The sequence below is a fragment of the Gossypium arboreum genome, chromosome 2 (assembly GCF_025698485.1).
Source record: "Gossypium arboreum isolate Shixiya-1 chromosome 2, ASM2569848v2, whole genome shotgun sequence".
In the NCBI taxonomy this organism is placed as follows: Eukaryota; Viridiplantae; Streptophyta; class Magnoliopsida; order Malvales; family Malvaceae; genus Gossypium; species Gossypium arboreum.
In genome coordinates this window covers 58,491,469-58,503,033 of record NC_069071.1, presented here as the reverse complement: position 1 = coordinate 58,503,033, position 11,565 = coordinate 58,491,469, and the positions used below count along the sequence as shown (strand labels likewise).

The following is an 11,565-nucleotide window of genomic DNA, read 5'->3' as shown; positions in this document are numbered from 1 at the left end:
ATTACTTCACCGATCACGATACCCGAATGGAAATGGGATCGAGTCACAATGGACTTTGTGTCCGGACTGCCATTGTCAGCAAGTAAGAAGGATGCGATTTGGGTTGTTGTTGATGGACCGACTAAGTCGGCTCACTTTATCCTGTGCGTCACGGATTTTCATTGGATAAACTAGCTGAATTGTACGCTTTCGATTCGAGATTACACGGGTACCGATTTACATTGTGTCGGATAGAGATCCGAGGTTCACCTCGCGATTTTGGAAGAAATTGCAAGAAGCTTTGGGTACCAAGTTGCATTTTAGCACCGCCTTTCACCCTCAAACCGATGGTCAATCCGGCGGATAATTCAGATACTTGAGGATATGTTGAGATGTTGCATTCTCGAGTTCGGTGGTTCATGGGGAAGTATTTACCTTTGATTGAATTAAACACAACAATAGTTTTCAATCAAGTATTAAGATGGCGCCTTACGAGGCCTTGTGCGGGCGTAAATGCCGTACACCATTGTTTTGAACCGAGCTCGGTGAAAACAAAATTTTCGGAGTGGATTTGATTAAAGATGCTAAATGAAGGTAAAGGTAATCCGTGAAAGTCCGAAGCGCGCCACGATCGTCGTAAATCGACGCGATTTGAAACGAAAGGACATTGAGTATCAGGTGGGAGATAAAGTGTTTCTTAAAGTTTCGCCTTGGAAAAAGATACTCAGATTCGGCCGTAAGGGCAAGTTGAGCCCGAGATTCATTGGGCCGTACGAAATCTCTGAACGAGTTGGCCCAGTTGCGTATCGTTTGATTTTGCCCCCTGAACTCGAAAAGATTCACAACGTCTTCCACGTTTCAATGCTTCGACGCTATAGATCTGATCCGTCGCACGTAATTAGTCCATCAGAGGTTGAAATTCAAGCCGATATGAGTTATGAAGAAGAACCGATTCGTATCCTAGCTCGTGAAGTAAAAGAGTTGCGAAACAAAAGGGTTCCGCTAGTGAAAGTGTTATGGCTCAAACACGGAATAGAAGAAGCTACTTGGGAACCCGAGAACTCTATGAAAGAGCGATACCCAAATCTATTTACCGGTAAGATTTTCGGGGACGAAAATTTCTTAAGTGGGGAGAGTTGTGACACCTTTAAATGACCCTAGTCGGAATGTGGTTTGGGACCACAAAACCGAGGCATAAAATAATTTAATATTTATTTTATTTCCTATAATGTGTGTTAACTCATGTGTGACATTTTGATGTTTTGATTTAGAGTTATAAATGTGAATTTCACTAGAAAGGACCTAGTAGTAAACTTTGAAAGTATGATGGGGAAATGTGTGATGACTAATTAAAGCGTGCATGCAAAACAATGGACTTGCATGTCAAATTTCCCCCAATAGCTAGTGGCCGCCATGACAAGGAATTATGGGCAAAATCATGTCATGAAACATGTTTGGTAAGTGGGTTATGTTGGAATAAATAAAATAAGGAGTATGAAATAAAAAAAAATGTGTGTGTGAAGGCTTCTCTCCCTCCCCATTGCCGTGTAGGTAGGAAAGAAAACAAAAAAATTTTGTTCATCCATTTCACTCTCTTTTTGTTCGAAAATACTAAGGATAAGGAAGGAGTTTTGCTTCATGCTTGGTTTGGAAGAGGATTAGGAAGGGGTTTGGCTATACTTGCATCAAGATTAAGGTATGTTTGATGTTGTGCCATGAGATTCATGCATGTTTTTGGTTGCTAACTTGATGTTCTTATTAGCCCATGGTTCAAATCTTTGTTATATCATGGGGATGGTATTTGGCCAAGGTGGATTTTGAGTTAATGCCATTGCATGTTAAATATGAAGCTTAATGATGATACATGTGATGGTGGATTGAGGACTCTTAGATTTTCTTTAAGCATTTTTGAATGAGATACTAAGTTCTTTGTGTAATCATGACCAAAATTATGGTGTCGTGATGTATTTGGCCATGGTACATCCATAAGTGTGATTTATGCTCATTGCATGGAAAGTAAGATTTGTGTTTCGAAATCATGTTCATGTTTAGTTACAATCAACTTGAGATTCGGCTCTAGCATATATATATGTATATATGTTTGAGCATGATGTATTGGTATGACATATATATACTATCTCAAGGTATATACTTACTTATGATGATGTTTGGTTATGAAGGAAATGATAGATGTGTATTGAGTTACAATATGGAATGCATTAGTTAGTAAAATGTATGCTGTTTTGTGTGGTAATAAGTGTATAATTGGCCTCAACATGGACATGCATATTCGCCACATGAGGGGAAATTGGTGTGCATGCATTCGGTTAGAGGCAAGCATATTGATGCCTATTCTTGGCTTAGAAAATTGGCTAAGAGGAATATTAACTAATGTGTTGAGTTCGATTCATGATTCGTACATATGCGACTTTGATGCCTAATGAGTATATATATTGGCTAAGTACCTTGAATTCCTCTTCGATGCTCAAATGATTAAATCAATTTATTTGTCAAATTAAGCTCAAGAGCAAAGGGAGCTAAATCGATAAAGGGAAGGAAAAAGTAGTCGAGTAGCCATCGAAATCGCTCGACAACATCCAAGGTAAGTTCTTGAGTAATAGAGCTTAAATTCTGAATTGATTAGATCATGTTTAAAGCAAATTAAAATCATGCTCTTTGTGTGTGGCTATTGAGCCGAAATTGCAAGTGTGAAAAGTGTCTTGTGTTTGAGTTTTGCTATTGAAAATGAAATACGAATGTGTCATAATTGATTGATAATTGTGCTCGGTTATTCGAATGATGTCCAGGCTAAGTCCCGAAGGCTTTGTGCTAAGTGACTATATCCGGACTAGGATCCGAAGGCATTCGTGCGAGTTAATAAATCCGGGCTAAGCCCGAAGGCATTTGTGCAAGTTACTAAACCCGGGTTAAGTCCTGAAGGCATTCGTGCGAGTCACTATAACCGGGCTTCATCCCGAAGGCATTTGAGCGAGTCGTTATATCCGGTTAAATTCCGAAAGTACGTGATTCGAGAATGAACGATCTTGCTGTAAAATTTTCAGTTAATACGCTTGAAAAATTCTAGCAATGAGGTATGTTCGTATGTGCTTGAATTAGTTGATTCCCTTCGAATAATATTCGCTCAGTCGAGTAATGAGTTTCCGGTATTTGGTTAAGATGATCCCTTATGTATGAACATAGGGGTTGGAATGTGAAATGAGTAGGATATTGAGAAGTTGTGCATATGAAATTATCCGTTAGCTTTACGAATGCTATGCTTTTGTTGTGCTGGAATTTCTTGCTCAAACTTACTAAGCATAAATTGCTTACTCTGTTTTCTCTGTTTCTTTGTTTATAGATTTTGGCTCGTCAGCTATCGGACTCGGGATTTTTGGAAGTCGAAGTCTCCCACACTATCAAAGCCCCCATTTTGGTACAATTTTGGTTGAACTTTGAAATGGCATGTATAGGACTACCCTTTTGTTGAAGGTCATGTACCTTTCGGTTTTGTGTAAACTTGGATGGCCATGCGAAAATGGCTTATATACGTTTTTAGCCTAGTACCATAATCGTTTGTTTGTTGATCATTATGAGGTATGGAATTGTTTTGAAACGATTAGCCATTGGGATGGTTAATCATGATCACACTTTGTGCTATGTATGCAAAGGGCCAATTGAATCATGGAAATCATGAAATAGGTAAAGCCTACCTTAAAGGCAGATGCTGACAGCAGCAGTGATGTGGATGTGAAAAATCACTAAACATAGTAGGAATGGTATTAAATAGTGAATAAATTATGTAAATGAACTTTGATGAATCTACTTTCATGTGAAAGAAACGAAAAGGTCATATGAGTTATATGTTAAGAGATATTAAAGTTCTCGTGAAACAGGGCCAGAACGGTTTCTGGATCCCCTGTTCCGACTTTGGAAATTCATTGTAAATTAACCAGAGATAATTAGGAGTCATGCCATATATGTATAGATTCCTCTCTGAGTCTAGTTTCTATAGAAACAAACGACATCAGTATTAAATCCCTGTACAAGGAGATATTCAATTCGTAACGCACGAAGGTCAGTGTAGTCGAACCCTGGGATAGGGGAGACTTTAACTAATAAACTGTACTAATTGGCTCGACCAAAAATTCTAGAAAAAAATATGTAGATGGACATATGAGTCTAGTTTTAGGGAAAAATTACGAAACAAATTTTTGAGCTTTGAAACTCAAGATATGATTTTTAAGGCGACAGTGACGCAGTGACCAGCTAGTCTGGAAATTTCTAAATGGACTGTGAAAATAGTTAAGTCTGTGTGCACCTTGTGTCCGATTCCGGTAACGGACTCGGCTACGGGGTGTTACACGGTAGCTCGATTAAACTTATGTTAGCAATAATTCAACCTAGGGTTTATATTTGGAAAAATACCCATAGGTGAAATTTGTGTATTTTGATGTTTTATGATAGAATATGAGGTTTTAAATTATGTTAGACAACTTGTGCTACTCAGTTTTGAGTGAAAACGAGTAAAAGGGCTTAATCGGTGTTGTAGGCCAATTTTGGCCCGTTTACAAAATACCCAGGCCCATTAAACCATTTAACCCATCCTCAAACCCAAAACCTAAAATTAACCTAGCCCAACATCCAAGCCCAATTCCAAAACCCTAGACTCCCACTTGCCTCTTCCCACTCTCCCATGCTATCTGCCACCAGCACCATTCCCACTCTCCCATGCTGTCTGCCACCAGCACCACTCCCACTCTCCCATGCTGTCTGCCGCCAGCACCATCACACACCCCATTGTCCATGCCCATGCCCTGCAAACAAGCAAAACAGAAGCAAGAATAGAGAATAATAATAAAGTATGTAAAAATTAGGCTATATAAAGCCACCCAAACAACAAAAAAAGGGAAAAGGGATAAAAAAGTTTGTATCAAGAACACAAAAAAAAGGAAAGCTCAGAAGGTGAACTTCAATTTTTTCTCTGTTATCTCAATCTTTCTGTTTATCTTTGCTTTGTTTTATTTTTTTTCTTTAACTTACTTTAAAACGAAAAAGAATCAAGGAAGAAAAGAGTATTACCGGATCTACCCCGTGGCCGCTCCCCTTTCCGTTCGGCACGGTGAATCGCCGGTGATGATGGGTGTTGAAACCTTAACTGAAGAAAGGAGGAAGAGATAAAAGAGGGGAAGCAAAAAAAAAAATCCAGCAAAAAATTCCAGCACCAAAAAAAATTTCCAGAAAAAAATTTCCAGCAAAAAAAACCAAAAAAAACAATAGAACGACCCAAAACAAATTCAAATTAGAGATTGAAGAAACAAAAAAATCTAAGGTGATTTTTTTTATATTTTATTTTAATCCGATTTTAAGTTTTTAACCTATATATATTAAAACATAAAATATAAATAAAATAAAATAAAAAACAAAAAAAAAAGATTTTTTTTTACCTTTCCAAACAGCAGGTGTCACGGTGGTTGGCGCTTGGCCACGGTGAGCCTCCGGTGACCGGTCGCCCCGACCGGATTTCCCTTCCCCCTTCCTTCTCTCTCCCTTCTCTCTTCCCTCTCTCTTCCTTTTTTTTCTTTCCCTCCTCCAAATGATTTTTTTGGGTTATTTTTGGCCTTATATAGCCCTCAAAACGACGTCGTTTTGGGGTTGTCATTAACCCCAAACGACGTCGTTTTGACTTGGACCGTTCGACCGACCCGACCCGCCTAGGATCTGCGTGTTTTTTAAAGGAAGGGCAAATTGCGCTTTTAGCCCTTCCGCTTTTATTACTTTACAATTAAGTCATTTTTGTTTTTTAATTTGGCCCGAATTTGTCGCGATTTTCAATTTAGTCCACAATGATGTGCTGCATTTTATGGGAAGGAATATTTGCTGTTTTGGTCCCCTAATGTTTCGCGTGTGTTTAATATAGTCCTTTCCTTTTATTTTATTTCAATTTTGCCCCAAATATTTTGTTTTTAGCTCAACTTAATCCTTTTAGTTATTTTACTATTTAAATCAATTATTTTAGTATTATTATTATATTTTATTCACTTATGTAGTGTGTTAATATTTTTATCATTTCTAATATGTATATATATATATATATATTATGTGTATTATATATATATATTATGTATATATGCCATTAGTTATATATTTCTTATGTATATATTCTTAAATACTATTATATACATATATATATATATATGTATATTTTAAATTCCATATTGTGTATATATTATTATTACAAATTATTACTATTGCTAGTATTATTATAACTATTATTATATTAGTGTATATTTTATATACATATGTATATATATATATATATATATTTGCACATATCATTATTTTATATTATTGTTGTAAATTTTTATGTATATATTTTTTATGTACGTTTCCCAATATTTTCTTTTATTGTAGATATTATTATTATTATTATTACATACTTTTATTATATATATGCATATATATGTATTTTTATGTACATATTATTATTTTATATTATTATTACCAAATATATCATTTTTCCTATTTTATTATTAGTACATGACTTGTTTCTATTTTGTAAATATCATTATTATTGTTATTTTAATATTCTAGTATTCCATGTTAATATTTTTCATTAATGATATCATTTTTTTTTCGTTCTTTATCTATTTTAATTTCTCACTTTAGGAATATTTTTCTCATGTTTTAATTAATTTCAAAAATAAGGCAATGTACCGATTTAATATTAAGCGATCGATTTCATCGCTATGTTGGGTGAAATTAAATCGGCTTGTGAAACGGGACACCCTTTCTAAAAAAAATCAAAAACTAAAAATTCCTATTTTTCAATCGGATCACGATTAAATATTATATTGAACTCGTATTTTTGAAAATCAAGTCAATACATGTTTATGAGATACCAATTTTGGGCGTCGTGAGGGTGCTAATACCTTCCTCACAGAATCGACTCGAACCCCAATTTTTTCTCGAACTTTCACGTAGACCTAAATTTGGCCTTCTTTTTGTTTTAAAATAATTTTATTAGGTGTCCGATCACACCTATAAAAAGGATTGGTGGCGACTCCTTTGTTAATAAAATCGGAAGTTGGTTTTCAAATGTTTAATAAATCACCATAATTAGCGACCAAGCGTAAAATTTTTTTTCGTCATAACAATTTGGCGACTCACTGGGACGCGCTTTTTGAGAGTCGAGTCGAGTTAAGCATGTGTTGTTAAAATTTTCAAATTTCCTTGTTCAAATTAAATATTTGGTCGTGATCCAAAATCTCGTTTTCAAAATTCTGCATTTGTATCTCTTCTAACTTGCTTATTTGTTTGTTTTTCGTTTTCAACTTTTATGGTTTTGGTTTAGTTCCTTTAAGTAAAACACAAAGGTTTATGAGTTTTTCCCACACACCGTGCACTTGCATTTTGCATCACATAAAGCTCTCTACCCGGCTCTGTCTGTTTAAGTGAAAGTAAACGCTATGCCTTCGTGAGTTAACTCGTCCCTCCACAAAGCTAGTGAATACTTTGGGTTACATATGACTTATGCTTTCGTGAGTTAACTTGTCCCTCCGCATAAGCATAAGTAAATGTAATCCTCAAATTGAACTCGTGAGCTGTGATGGGTTATGACCGAGGCTTCGTGCTAATCTTAGTAGATGATAGTACGAGCAATTCGAAAGTATTGTCTAGAACCGAGACTGCATATAATGAACCATACGAGCTATCCAATTAGAGCCATGACGAACCTCTCGTCGCTTATAGTCACCAAAATAAGTACACGGGAAAATGCCTTTTACCTTTCAAGAGAATTGGATTGGGTAGTTTAATTTGTTTTCAAATTATAATTGTTGTGTTTACTAACCGAGTTTGTTTGTTTTATTTTTATTTTCATCATGCATCGTAGGCATCATATTAGGAAGGTGTTGATTAAAGGTTGGTTGCCAAAAAACGGGTTTCGATGGAGGAGTCAATTACACAAATGATCGAGAAGAATGCCGTGGTTCGGATCGGTCTCTAAAAACTCGAGAGGGACAAGGGAATAGTCTTGTGGAAAGGTGTCTGCCAATTTGCCCGAACAAATAGCTGTGAATGTTCGCCAAAATAACCTCAAGATTTGGTTCAAATTTGGAATCGATGGGATTCGGACATTAGAGACATTTTCACCGAGAGGTATGGAGATATAGCTCACCGATCACCATCCGTGTAGATAAGCAGTTGATTCAAGCCATGGTTGGTTCGGGACCCGGCTTATCGTTGTTTCACCTTCAATCAAGAAGACATGACTCAACTATAGAAGAGTATCTTGCTTTACTCCGCATCGACAATGTACAATTCGGCAAAATATATGTGAAGGAGCCTAAGCCGATGACCTTCAAGAAAAAGTTAGTGAGACCGATGACATGACCGATGCATGGGCTGAAAGATGATAAAGAAGAAGAACGAAACCATTTGCATTCCATGGTCCTCTCTACGAGATTTGACTCGAACCATCGACATCTTTGAAAAGGGTAAATCTATTCACTTTGGCCATTTATGGTTTGGTTATTTTCCCAAACGTTCTCGGACATCTCGAAGTGGCGAGAGTTGATTTCTTGAAAGGTTAAAACAAGGAGTCAACCTGTCCCAACCATCCTAGCGAAACCTTGTGTCCCTAAGTAGTTGTCGAAGAAAAGGGAGGGACGATTTATCGGATCTGTGATTGCTCAATGTTTGGATTTTGAGTCACTTACGGAAGGTAGAGCGCACTCCATTCCATATGTTTTCTAAAACATTCTCCCCGCTAGAAGCTTTCCTCAAGAAAGAATGGCCGAAGGAAGTCACCGAGCAACATTGGGTATCGATCTTTCGTAATCTTCGCGCCGAGGATATAACATGGAGAGCACCACGGATTCGTCCTTGATTCGCTATACAAATGTGGAAGCCAAGATTGGGTACCTTTACTTGGGTTATGGGGAGGAGTTGGATATGCTCCGTTATTGGTCCAAAGGCAATTTTCTTCACGACAATTCCTCCCATAGCTGGAGGATTAGCACGATTCGAGTTAAGCTTTGGGTGAAGGATATATGAAGAGAGTCCGAGACACCGCAAAGTCTTGGAAGGAAATTCATTTCATGGAATTAGCTTTGTATGCTGATACCCTTACCCAAGATTACGCGTATGGAGGAAGCAACGGGTAAATAGTCAGCAAATCTCGTCAACAAACCACCCCATCTAGAATCCTTTCTCGAAGGAAACGCCATCTGAGCTAGAAGTGGCAAGACAAGAATTCGAACGAGAAAAGGCCAAGATGTCTCGGGACCTCGGTGCCCTTCAAGAAGAAAACTATCAATCGAAGATTGAAGTTCAGGTTGAAAGGTCCAGAACTGAAAAAGTACAAAGAGAAGCCGAGATTGTGAGAAACGACTTAAGGGACCTTCATTTGGAAAACAAGAAATTAAGAAGCACTATAAAGAATAGCGGGTTGGGCAAGTCGACAATGAGAATGGAAGGAAGAAATTAGCAATATCAAAGAAGGAATGGAGTTTTGGAAGGGAAAAGCAAAGAAAGAGGAAGAAAACGCTGCGCGTGTTGTGATAGAGTTAAGAAGGAAAAACGTCGAGTATGAAATAGTGACTGCAGAATTGGCGAATAGTCGGTCCGAACATCAAGAATTAAAAGGAAAACACGAGATCTAGAAAATATATCGCAATCTCGTCAACAACAATTAGATAACCTCACGAAGACTCTAGAAGAAAAGAGTGAGCGAGACGATAGGGACATTCACGTGTATGAAGGAACTCTCAAAGAAAAGAAATGCAACTCGACTTCTTGATCAATGAAATTGCATAAGCGGCTATACAAGTTGTTCAATTATCGATGAAGCGAAGCTCTCGGTTGCCAATTCCTCCGAGCGAAGATCGAGCATATCGAGTTTTTAGAGCAAGTGAAGAAACAAGGCAATGTGGCTAGGAAATTTGTGTAACCGTTGGAAAATGGAAACTTTGTGTAATAGACTATGTTGATAAATGAAATGCCTAAATATGGGGCTACCTTGAAATTAACACCAATTTTTTGCATTCCTTGCATAATTAACATATTAACATTTTGACATTCGTGCATTCATTCATGTATTCATCCATACATTGCATATCCCATACTCGGTCGCTGAAGACAAAATATATAATTCAGAAGTTGTAATACCACAAGATTGGAACCACGTCATCAGTATAAAACGCGCTGACAAGCTAGAGTGATGGAAGCTGAATTCAATGAGAGAATTGAAAGGATGGAAAAGGCTCAAAGAGAATTGCAAGAGCAGCGGCCAAATCGCAACAAGAGACGAGAGACCTAATGGTGAGATCTCGAGAGGAATCACTCGAGCAAAGAGATCAAATGGCCAAGATGATGGAGATGATGTCAGCTCTAGTTAAAGGAAAAGGACCCATGCGGAGCCCTGACATCGAGGAGTCTCGATCAAAAATTCACCACGATCGGGATCCACTCTATCCCCGGATTCACTCCACCGCCGCATATACAACACGAGAGGGTATACTCAAGGGAACCTTTGGATTGGAACATCGACCTATGCCACCTGCTCCACCCCAATATTCGCGTCAAACCCAGGGGCTAGTCCTGCTAATCCACTAGTCCCAGATCTGGATGACCCAGCAGAGGTAGCCAAGTTGAAATCGGATAACCATGACGCAAAATATAGGGGTCTAGAGGAAAGACTCAAAGCGATAGAAGGCACTGAAGTCTTCTCCGCACTAGGTGCCAAAGAACTCAGTTTGGTACCTGATCTGATTTTGCCCCCGAAGTTCAAAGTGCCTGATTTTGAGAAGTATGATGGGACAAGATGTCCAAAGGCGCATCTGGTCATGTTTTACCGAAAAATGACTGGTTATGTGAATGAGGATAAACTACTCATACATTGCTTTCAAGATAGTCTAACAGGGTCAGCTCTTCGGTGGTACAATCAACTTAGTAGAGAAAAGATTCGATCTTGGAAGGACTTGGCGTCAGCATTTTGCGAGCAGTACAAGCATGTATCGGATATGGTGCCAGACCGTATGACCTTACAGATGATGGAGAAGAAACCAGTAGAATCCTTTAGACAGTACGCGCAAAGATGGAGAGATATCTCGGCCCAAGTGGAGCCTCCACTGACTAAGACTGAGATAACGGTCCTTTTCATCAATACTCTGAAAGCACTATTCTATGACAAGCTGGTGGGAAGTGCTACGAAGGATTTTTCGGATATCGTAATATCCGGTGAACTCATAGAGAATGCCGTCAAAAGTGGTAGAATGGAAGGATCAGAAGGCTCAAAGAAAGCAGCAACCGTAAGGAAGAAAGACCTAGAAGGCCACATGGTGGGAACTGAGAGTCGTCACATTCCCAATTCGTATCCTAACCAACCCCGACCTCGAAATTATCCACCCCCAAATTTCTATTATCCCCCTCAAACCCCTTACTACCAAGCACCATATCCGTCCTACCCCATATACGCCACCAACAACCAAAGACCCGTCACCACATTCCCACAAAACACTCTACCCACTCAAAGCCAACCTAGAAATGAACCAAGACCAACAAGGCCTAATCCCGAGAGACAGCAAT

General features: G+C 38.3%; 1 long non-coding RNA gene across 1 annotated transcript; it reads right to left on the bottom strand.

Annotated features, from left to right (window-relative positions):
* Positions 1–4,701: 4,701 nt before the first annotated feature.
* LOC108456502 (uncharacterized) lies at positions 4,702–5,240 on the bottom strand. Its single transcript, XR_008274001.1, has 2 exons — positions 5,059–5,240; positions 4,702–4,793 (listed from the first exon to the last, which is right to left on the bottom strand). It is a non-coding gene; the product is annotated as an uncharacterized LOC108456502 (long non-coding RNA).
* Between the last annotated feature and the right edge of the window lie 6,325 nt (positions 5,241–11,565).